The sequence below is a fragment of the Pan troglodytes genome, chromosome 17, assembly GCF_028858775.2.
Source record: "Pan troglodytes isolate AG18354 chromosome 17, NHGRI_mPanTro3-v2.0_pri, whole genome shotgun sequence".
Lineage (NCBI taxonomy): Eukaryota > Metazoa > Chordata > Mammalia > Primates > Hominidae > Pan > Pan troglodytes.
This window is the reverse complement of record NC_072415.2, coordinates 32,091,055-32,101,485: the sequence shown is the minus strand read 5'-3', so window position 1 is coordinate 32,101,485 and position 10,431 is coordinate 32,091,055. Positions and strand designations below refer to the sequence as shown.

The 10,431-nt window shown below is 44.8% G+C and overlaps 1 non-coding gene across 1 annotated transcript; it reads right to left on the bottom strand.

Moving 5' to 3' along the window:
• Positions 1-769: 769 nt before the first annotated feature.
• On the bottom strand, positions 770-871 carry LOC112206304 (small nucleolar RNA U13). The gene has a single exon (XR_002940537.1). It is a non-coding gene; the product is annotated as a small nucleolar RNA U13 (small nucleolar RNA).
• Positions 872-10,431: the final 9,560 nt, after the last annotated feature.

Genomic DNA, 10,431 nt, shown 5'->3' with positions numbered 1-10,431 from the left:
ATGGCATAAATACACCATGGAATACTACACAGCCATAAAAAAGAACAAAATCATGTCCTTTGCAGCAACATGGATGCAGCGGGAAGCCATTATCCTGAGCAAATTGACACAGGAACAGAAAACCAAATACTGCATGTTCTCACTTATAAAAGGGAGCTAAACATTGGGTACACATGGACACAAAGATGGGAACAATAGACCCTGGGGACTCCAAAGGGTGGAGGAGAGGGAGTGAGGTTAAAAATCTACCTATTAGATACTATGTTCACTGTTTGGGTGATGAAATCAGTAGAAGCCCAAACCTCAGCATCACGCAAAGTACCCATGTAATAAACATGCACATGCACCCTTAAGTCTAAAATTTAAAAAAATAATCATAAGCCGAGTGCAGTGGCTCACACCTGTAATCCCAGCACTTCAGGAGGCCGAGGCGGGCGGATCACGAGGTCATGAGATTGAGACCATCCTGGCCAACATGATGAAACCCCATCTCTACTAAAATACAAAAAATAAGCCAGGCATGGTGGTGCACACCTGTAGTCCCAGCTACTCGGGAGGCCAAGGCAGGAGAATCGCATGAACGCGAGAGGCAGAGGTTGTAGTGAGCCAAGATTGCAGCATTGCACTCCAGCTTGGGCGACGGAGCAAGACTCTGTCTCAAAAAAATAAAAATAAATGAATAAATAAATAAAAATAAAGAGGCAACACACACAAAGAAAACATTTGTCTTAGTACCTAAAAATTATTTCTTGTTTTTTTCCTTTCTTCTTGTCAGATGGGTAAGTGCCGACGTCATAACAAGGTTTGAAGGTGGCACACCTCACACATCTGTGTGAAAACCCAATCATCACACTTAGAAACCACAGAAGATCATAAAAATTATCACTAAAGTGTAAAAATATAACTTTACTCCTCTTTGTCTTAAAATAACAATAATTTTAAAACAACGCTCAATTAGGCTTTCATCTCAGGAATGCAAAGAAATAAGATTGTCATGCACGCATGTCAGCAGTGAATTGATTTTGACTATTCACCCCTCGGAGGGCAGAACCTCTTTAGTGAGTCAGGAAAGCTTGATTATGACCTGACTGAAGTTAAGATGTGGGAAGCTGCTTTAGTTTTCTCAGATTTCCTTTTCCGTGTGTCTGTGCCCTCAAATGCCCGGCTTTGCCCCTCTTCCCACTAGAGACATTATCTGTGCTGTTTTTTTTAATGCATAGTATTAGTTGTTTTAAATTAATAATAATAATAAAAGTGAACCTTTATAAAGTGCTTACTATGTGGATGAAGTATTTATATGACCAACTTTTCTTACAGGAACCATAGGGAAAATTAAAAGCCGAGATTTTATATCACAAAAGCAGGATTCTGTTGAAAATGTTTAATGTCCTACGTGTGGTTTATATAGTTAGGTCAGTCAAATTTTGTTGTTGTTTTTCTGTTTGTGATAACGGAGAAAACATGATATCAGATTAAAGGGTGACATGGGGTACTCCAGAGTACATCCTGAGGAAGTGATGGGATGGCAGAGTCTGGGGAATGAGGGCCTGGAGGACCAGTTAAAGGAAACAATGGTGTTTATACTAGAAAGAGAATGCTTCAAGGAAATGCAAGAACTACTTTCAAATAACCAGCAAGACTGTTTGTGGAAGAAATTTCATTTATCCTGAGTAGATCAAAAGGACAAACCAATAAAGAAAATGTATATGATAGAATATTTTGCATTTTCTTTTTTTTTTCTTTTTTTCTCCTCTGTGGGATCCAAATTGGATTTTTAAAAAGGGAAACTAGCAAATGATTCAGTCTCTGACATGGAGTGATCGGTGGCCCCACGAGCCATGAACTCCTATCCCCAAACATCCATGAACATCAGTGCTTCGGAGAAGTGATTCCTAAGTAAAGCAAAACCTATACCAGATGATATCTCAAGACGATTTCAAATCTAAGCTGCTATTATGACATCTCCAAAATTACAATCACTTTGACTTGCTACACTTACAATTGAATACTGAAATATCTGGCTTATATATACATTCAGGAATGCATCTATGGTGAGGTCAGTCTGCACATAAGTGATATTTATGAATTTCAAGTACACAATAGACTGAGAGAATGAGAAGTTATTATTGAACAAATGATTCACCATTTGGGAAGGAATGGGCTTTTTAAAAGAAATACGAGAACAATGACGTCTGTAAAATAAACGTGCACTAGGCCACATAATGATTACTTCTTGTGCACCTCTCGCATATGTTAAAATCATCATGTCCATTGCTGACTAACCCCCAGTTTTGTCCTGCCCTGAGGATATGAGAGATCTCATAAAGAAGGTGCTTTAAAGAAAGGCTGCAGCCCAGGCACGAATATCAGCTGCCCTCAGACTCAGGAATAGCAACACATCCTGCTTCAGGCCAAAGCACAGAGTCCACCATGACATTCATAACCTCCAGGGGTTAAGCCTGACCTATATGGAGAGAGTGCAAAAAGTCAAAGGTTTCTATGTGCCAAGAAGCATATTTTTCTTCCTTTTGGTGTCAGCAACAGTTTGAACCCCATAGCTTAGCTCATCAGAGTGGCCCTTCAGGACAGGGTGGGCGGGGGGGTGGGGGGTGAAGCTGTGAAGAGCAGTGCAGGAGGTCCCTGGGGGTGATGGCACCATTATGTATCTTGATGAGGATGGGAGGTCACCCGAAGACACATGCGTGATAAAATTGCATTCAACTACACAGACACACATAGATGCATGTAGAAACATGAAATCTGAGTAGTCTGTAGCCTGCTTAACAGTTTTGTTCCAATGACGGTTTCTTAGTTTTGATACTATACTAAAATTAAGTAAGATGATATTATTGGGTGAAGGCTGGGTGAGAGTTAAAGAGGGCTCTGTACCATTTAGGCAACTTCTGGTGAGTCTATAGAGATTATTTCAAAATAAAAAGTACACAACAAAAGAAGAAACAGAAAAAGGAGGAGGAGAGGAAGGATGAGAAGAGGAGGAAAAAGACATAGAGGAGGAGGAGGAGGAGGAGGAGGAAAAGGAGGGAGGGAATGGCCCTTCAGTCACTTGCCTCAAAGCTATGGATGAAGAGGGAAATATACATGAAATGGGAATGAAGGGACACCCCATAAAAATGGATTGTCTATTTTCTAGGGAGTTGCAATTATTCCCTAACTAAACCTCAGACTTCCTTCTCTAGTCTTGACTCCCTCACTCCATTATTTTCTTGGGTGCCAGATACACTTTTTAAAAACCAGGCCAAGTCCCTCTGGAGCTTACCCACCATTCACAGGGCACCTTGCCTCCCACCGCTCTCCACCACCCTCAAGGACTTGGCCATGGGGATATCCGTGCACACCTGGCTTCTGCATGCTTACACTCATGCAGCCTTCGGTGATGCCACTGCCTGGTATACTCTTTCCCTTCCTCTTCACTTCCTCCTTCCTCCGCTTTCAAGTCATCACTAAGTAAGTCAGAGCTGAGGTGCCTATCCTCCCCCATCCCACGGCTGATCTGATTCTTTCTCCTCAGCACTCTGCTTTGTATCTGTCAGGGGATACTCAAAATATTGACACTCCAGCTCTGTCCGGGTACCATCCAATCAGAACAGCAGCCTAAACCATCAGATCTGGCTGAACCAAACCTTCCGAGTGCATTTCGGGACCCATTTTTTCTACCCCTTAATTTGCCACATTGTTTTGAAATAATGTGTTCATGAATCACTCTCCCTCCTAGATGCAGAGCTCCCCAAAGCAGAAACCATCCTTCTTCTCTGGGTCCTCGTGCCTAGCAGAGTGCCTGCCACAGGGTTGGGATGCAACAAATCTGTTTGGCTTACCTGACAAACATAGATGGACAGACTTCCTGACCACACTTAGCTTAGAAGCAACAACTTCACACCCAAAACCATGAGTCAGGATAGGCTGCCTTTCCTGAGGTTGTGGAAAGGCATCCAGAGGACTCATTGGCACCAAAGTCAGTGGAGACCAAAGAGAGTGCCGGATAGAGCATGAGAGCCAAATCATAAGGAGGCCATGCAGGCTGCGATGCCAACCCTCATGGTCTGGCCCCTAGGCAGGAGGGTGAGGTGGTCAGCATGGGACGGTGACCAGCCATGCAGACAAGGAGAGGGCTCCTTAGAGACCTAGAGACATGACCAGAGTGTGGCTTTCCTGAACACACACACACACACACACACACACACACACACACGTCTCCCATAAAAGAGAAAAATTCACCAAATTTAGAAGTGTGCTGATGCAATCAAGAGTAACAGCAGCAGAAGAGTGGTAGCAATTAAGGTAGAAAGCTGTTTGCATTTCACAACTTGACAAAATTGCCCCTGCTGCTGGCCTGATTCTAACTGTGTGACGGTAATGGAAGAAGATTTGGTTTGGCAAGGTATAAGCCAAGGAGGGGGTGACACAAAGGAGAACTAGGACCAGAAGAGCTGGACAGCCCCTCACATTCCTGAGTGATGGAGGCACCACAGCTCACTCTTTTGTAGCCTCTTCAAGGTCCGGCAGTTTTGTTTGGGAACTTCTCAATTTGGGTTTCCAGACATCTGAATGACAGACATTGATGGGGAATTCATCATCATCTCAGCATGATTTTAGAGTCTCCCAGGCTTCCAGTCTCACAGACACTGGTTGCCCAGTAGGCCTCTGACTTAGGGGATTCTAGGGGCCCAGGCCTCCTATGACCTTGCAAAGTCTCCATGACTTGGCCCTCAAGGATATGTGACTCAGGGAGGCAATTTATATATATCTACTTTATGTATAAATTTCGGGGGAAGAAGGGGATAATCAAGCCAATTGATGCTTTAAGAAGAACCTGGGGGGCTGGGCGTGGTGGCTCATGCCTGTAAGCCAAGCACTTTGGGAGGCCGAGGTGGGCAGATCATGAGGTCAGGAGTTCAAAACCACCCTGGCCAACATGGTGAAACCCTGTCTCTACTAAAAATACAAAAATTAGCTGGGTATGGTGGCGTGTGCCTGTAATCCCAGCTACTCTGGAGGCTGAGGCAGGAGAATTGCTTGAACCGGGACTTGGGAGGCAGAGGTTGCAGTGACCTGAGTTGGCGCCACTGCACTCCAGCCTGGGCTACAGAGCAAGACTCCATCTCAAAAAGAAAAAGAAAAAGAAAAAAGAAGAAGAACCTCGGGGTCTGTACATATATAAAGCCTTTCAGGCCACTAGGCCAAATTAGGCAGATCAATCCATTTCCTTCTAAGATGCCCCGCAAGCTGCCATAGGCACCCATTGACATGTGACTGTTCCATCTGTCCAGTTATTTTATTTTAGTTTACTTTATTTTATTTTTGAGACAGAGTCTCACTCTGTCACCCAGGCTGGATTGCAGTGGCGTGATCTTGGCTCATTGCAACCTCCGCCTCCCAGGTTCAAGCGATACTCCTGCCTCAGCCTCCTGAGTAGCTGGGATTACAGGTGCCTGCCACCATGCCAGGCTAATTTTTGTATTTTTAGTAGAAATGGGGTTTTGCCATGTTGGCCAGGCTGGTCTCAAACTCCCGGCCTCAGGTGATCCACCTGCCTCAGCCTCCTGAAGTGCTGGAATTACAGGCATGAACCACCATGCCTGGTCCCATCTGTCCAGTTCTATTCTGGAGAGAGGAGGGGTCTCAGCCAGCAGGTATGGGTCTTCACCTCTCCTCCCATCCACCCTCCCAGCCCTTGAGGAGGCTAACTCTGAGCAGGAGTCTCCACCCGTGTTGTGACAAGTGAACAATGCTCACATTAACTGAACACCTATTTTGTGCCAGATACTTCACAGAGACACTCACGTAGTCTATCTGATTTAAAGCAAAGACTAAAATTGTTCACTAGTAAGTCAGAAAGGTAAATAATTCCCGAAGTATCAGTTTTAGTTTCAGTTTCATGTTCATACTGTCTCTGTTTATGGTCCGTTACTTTCTAAATTTAGGGAGGCTCCATGTTGAAGCAACTCTGCCAAGTATCATCACCTTCAGCTTGGGATCAGAGGAAGCTGAGATTTCTCATCTCACATGGAGATTCTGAACGTCCATCTCATACCAAGTCAAAGAGGCGTTGCCCTCAGATCTCCCCTCGTGAGATGGGGAGTGCCTTAGAACCGTCCGCATTTCAAAATTAGTGAAATCCCAAGGTAGTTGATGGGCAGTGTCTGGAAATTCGTCAGGGAAAATGTTATTTTTGATAAATGCCAACCTCCAAATAAAAGAGAGCTCCTTCTTCCTATTACTACCTCAATGGCCAAAGAAGGAAAGGGAGAGGCAGTCTGGGAAGGGCAGGGAGGAGTCCCCCAGGGTATTTTCCGACCGGGCTTGTGCTGTGACCTGACACAGCAAAGACTAGAGAGTACTGAAAAGAAGTCATTGGCAAAGCAAAGTTTTTACAACTTTGCCATCTTTGGGCCCCGTTGGTGCATTCTAGGGCTAAAAATAAAAATAAAATAACCACCCTGGTAAAGACATCAGAAGATGGCTGTGTGAAAGCTCAGTGTGCCAGATCATGTCTTACGGCAAGTCAGTGGGGATTGGCTGAAGAAAAGTTTAAGGGGTCAGCCCCAGGAGCAAGAAGCCTCCACCTGGAAAGAGGGAAGAAGGAAAATGTAGAGAAGAGGCCTCTGCCAGGGACGGGGGCTCACACCTGCAACCCCAACACTCTGGGAGGCCGAGGCAGGAGGATTGCTTGAGCCCAGGAGTTTGAAACCAGCCTGGGAAACTTAGCAAGACACTGTCTCTATTTACTTAAAAAAATTATGGAAAAAAAAAAAGAAGACGCCTCAGGAGAAGGGTTCAGAGCACACCTGAGGTCACTGCCCCATAAGACTCCAGGGGGTCTCTGTATGGGGCTGGTCAGGAGCTCACTGACCCAGAGAACATTTGACCTGGGTCACGTCACCATTCCAGCCCCTTCATTTCACAAATGAGGGCACTGAAGACGTGATGTGGTGTGCCCTAAGGTTCAGAACAGCTGGCAGCTGGCCCCTGGTATATGGGGGCATGCTCCCAAATTTAAAGCATCACCTCAGGCCAATTAATCTTCGGAACCCTGGGCAGAGGGCTGCCGTAGTAACTCGCCCCGTAGGAGAGAACAGGGAGGGGCCCGACCCAGGCCAGCCACCGTCAAAGGTGTTCCAAACAACCAGGAAGAGAGTTACTGAGAACAACACTCAGCCGTGACTTTTTATTCCCCGCAGCAAAATGAAAAGAAAACAAAATAAATATCCCAGAGTCTTCGTGACTGGCAGCGTCAAACACAACTGTGTAAAGTGTTTGCAAAGAGCCATTAAAAGAACCATTTGGAAAGTTTTGTATTGTTTTCCTAAAGGCCCACGCGCTGCCCGGAGCCGACTGTGAGCTTGAAAGACTCTGCCTGACACTTTCCACTTCCTGCTCATCCTCCAGTTCCAGGATGTGGATGGGGTGAGAGGATGAGAGACTTCCTGCACCCCCCAGAGCCCAGGCCCGGCTGACCCACGCGGGAGGAGGCTCTGTCCAGCGGAGCCAGGAGGAGGAAATCTTGCTTCCTCTTCTAAATCACCCAAGAGGTGGTGCAGAGGGATGTGTAGGAAGTCAGTTCATTGTTGTTGAAGTCACAGTCTGTTTCTTAAACATGGGGATAGCAACTCCGATTACATTCAAGCTGGGAAGAGGAGGGAAGTTGAAGGAAAGGTTTCCTCAGTCACTTGGACAAGCGGCTGCACCACAGGCCCTGCTACTGGCTCAAGAAGGCCACTCGAAGCTCTCAGCCACAAAATCCAGAAACCGGGCACCATGAGAGCATTGCCCTCCCATAACCAAAGGCCAACAACGCCCCATTTCCATTTACTCATTGCCAGAAATAAGCAGGAAAAAAAGGTCTAGTTTTGAAAGCTGTTCCTCTGTAGCTCAAACAGGACCATTCAACGTGTTTGGGAGGGGGCCGAGGGAAGGAAGGCATTTTGGAGCCATTGTTAGCTGGAGAAAAAACACTCACGCTATAAACATGTATAAATGGCCTGGGTGACTTCGTTGCCCAAGATCCTGTTGAAAACTTTTACTCATTACTCTTGTTATTGTTATTATCGGAGACATTCCCTCCTACACATCCTTCCTTGCTCCTGGCAGGAGACAAATCTTGATCAAAAGCAAAGAATGTTCAATCTCCCCTTCCAATTAGTAAGGATGGGGCTGCCTGGGATGAAGGGGAAGGCAAGGCTGTCAGAGCCGCTTTCCACCGTTAGTAATGAATGGGAATTTTTATAGGCATTAGCTAAGCAGAATAACTTAATCCAAATAGTGACTTCTGAGAAGGAGATACAAGCCCCATGATTTAGAAAGCTTTGAAGAGCAAGCTGGTCACAGTGGTGTACACCAGGAATCCCAGCTACTCAGGAAGCTAAGGCACAAGGATCACTTGCGCCTAGGAGTTTGAGGCCAGCCTGGGCAACACAGCAAGACCCCATTTCTTTAAAAAAGAAAAAAATAAAGGAAGAAAAGAAAGCTATGAAGAGAAATTTAGGAATGTTTTTTCATCAAATAAATACTGAAAACCTGCTTCCTATCAAACCCACACAGACAGAGGATACCATATATACCAACATACTGAATGGTCTCTGGAATTTACTTTAAAGAGGTCATACTATAAGTAGGGCAATTGAAAACGGGGTCTGCATTTTTTTCCCATTAAATCAGGGCTTGGTCCAACCTTATTTTGCCAACAATGAACATCCGAGATCAAATATCAAGGTTTATCCCTCAAGGCCCAGCTCTAGATGCCATTTCCTCCCAGTTTTCACAATCAAAATCCTCAGGCAGGGCACAGTGCCCACACCTGTAATCCCAGCACCTTAGGAAGCAGAGGTGGGAGGACACCGTAATCTTGATCCTCATGCCTCAGCCTCCTGAGTAGCTGGGATTCCTGGAGTACAGCACTGTGCCCAGCTTGCTTTTCATAGCTTCCTAAATCATGGGGCTTGTATCTCCTTCTCAGAAGTCACTATCTGGATTAAGTTATTCTGCTTAGCTAACGCTTAGTTTGAGACCAGCCTGGGCAACATGGAAAACCCCCATCTCTACAAAAAATACAAAAACTAGCCAGGTGTGATATCATGCACCTGTAGTCCCAGCTACCTGGGAAATGGAGGTAGGAGGATCTCATGAGCCCAGGGAGGTCAAGGCTGCAGTGAGCCATAATCACACCACTGCACTCCAGCCTGGATGACTGGCAGAGTGAGACCCTATCTTGAAAAAAAAAAAAAAATCATCTTTTCTTGGTGATCCCACAACATCTCCCTCATCTATTTCAATACATGTTGCCTTTGGAGTCAGATGAAATTACATTCCAACTCTGCCTCTTATAAGCTCTGAAACTTTAAGCAAGCTTTCTTTTTTTAATTTTTATTTTTAAAGTTTTGGGGTACATGTGCAGGTTTGTTACATAGGTAAATGTGTGCCATGATGGTTTGCTGCACCTAGCAATCCATCACCTAGGTATTGAGTCCAGCATGCATTAGCTATTTTTCCTAATTAAGCAAGCTTCTTAATAATCTATGTAAGGCTCTGTTTTATCAACTGTAAAAGGTCCATAATAATATAACTTACCTAATTCATTTTTTAAACACATATTTATGTGCCATGCACAATTTTAGTTACTGAAGACAAACAATGAACGAAAGAAGCAAAAAGTCCCTACTCTCATGCAGCTTTCATTCTAGAGGAATTATAGTGAGATGAAGCTAGATAAGGCATAAAGAGAGCTCAGCCCGGCACATAATAAGCACTAAATAAATGTTTCCTTGATGGATTATTAAACCAATAAATAAGTGGATAAATGAAAAATGTGAGAATTGTGGACAAGCCTTTCAAGGTGAAAGCACAGCCTTTATCCTGTTGATGCTCTGGAAATATTTATCCACTCTGAGAGTATTTCCTGCAACCTTTTTGTAGGGAGTACAGTAATTCACTTCTAAAGACTGGAAATTAAAGAAAGATTGTATTCTGATATTTAAATTAAAAGTCACACCCAAAGCAAGAAAAGGAAGACTTATTCTTCAGGTTGGTAGACATAAATCTTTCACCCTTGAAGCCCAGGGTTTTGGGGAGAAACACAGCACAGTATTTCTGATCTAGTGTTTTTTGAGATGAGTGCTGGAGCCAAGAAATTAGAAAATCCTCTTCCATCTCACATGCAAGCGGAGAGAATCTAGGACATTTTGTTGATGTTGTTTTTCTCTAGAGACAGGGTCTCACTCTGTTGCCCAGGCTGGTCCCAAACTCCTGAGCTCAAGTGATTCTTGGCCTCCCAAAGTGCTGGGATTACAGGGTCGAGCCCCCGCACCCTGCCAAGGGCGTTTTGATATCTGCAGTGGTCCTTCTACCTCATCCTGGCCTCTCCCACTGGGGCCCGTTTCCATCTCCAGGATCATCCCTCATCAGTGGGTCTCTCTT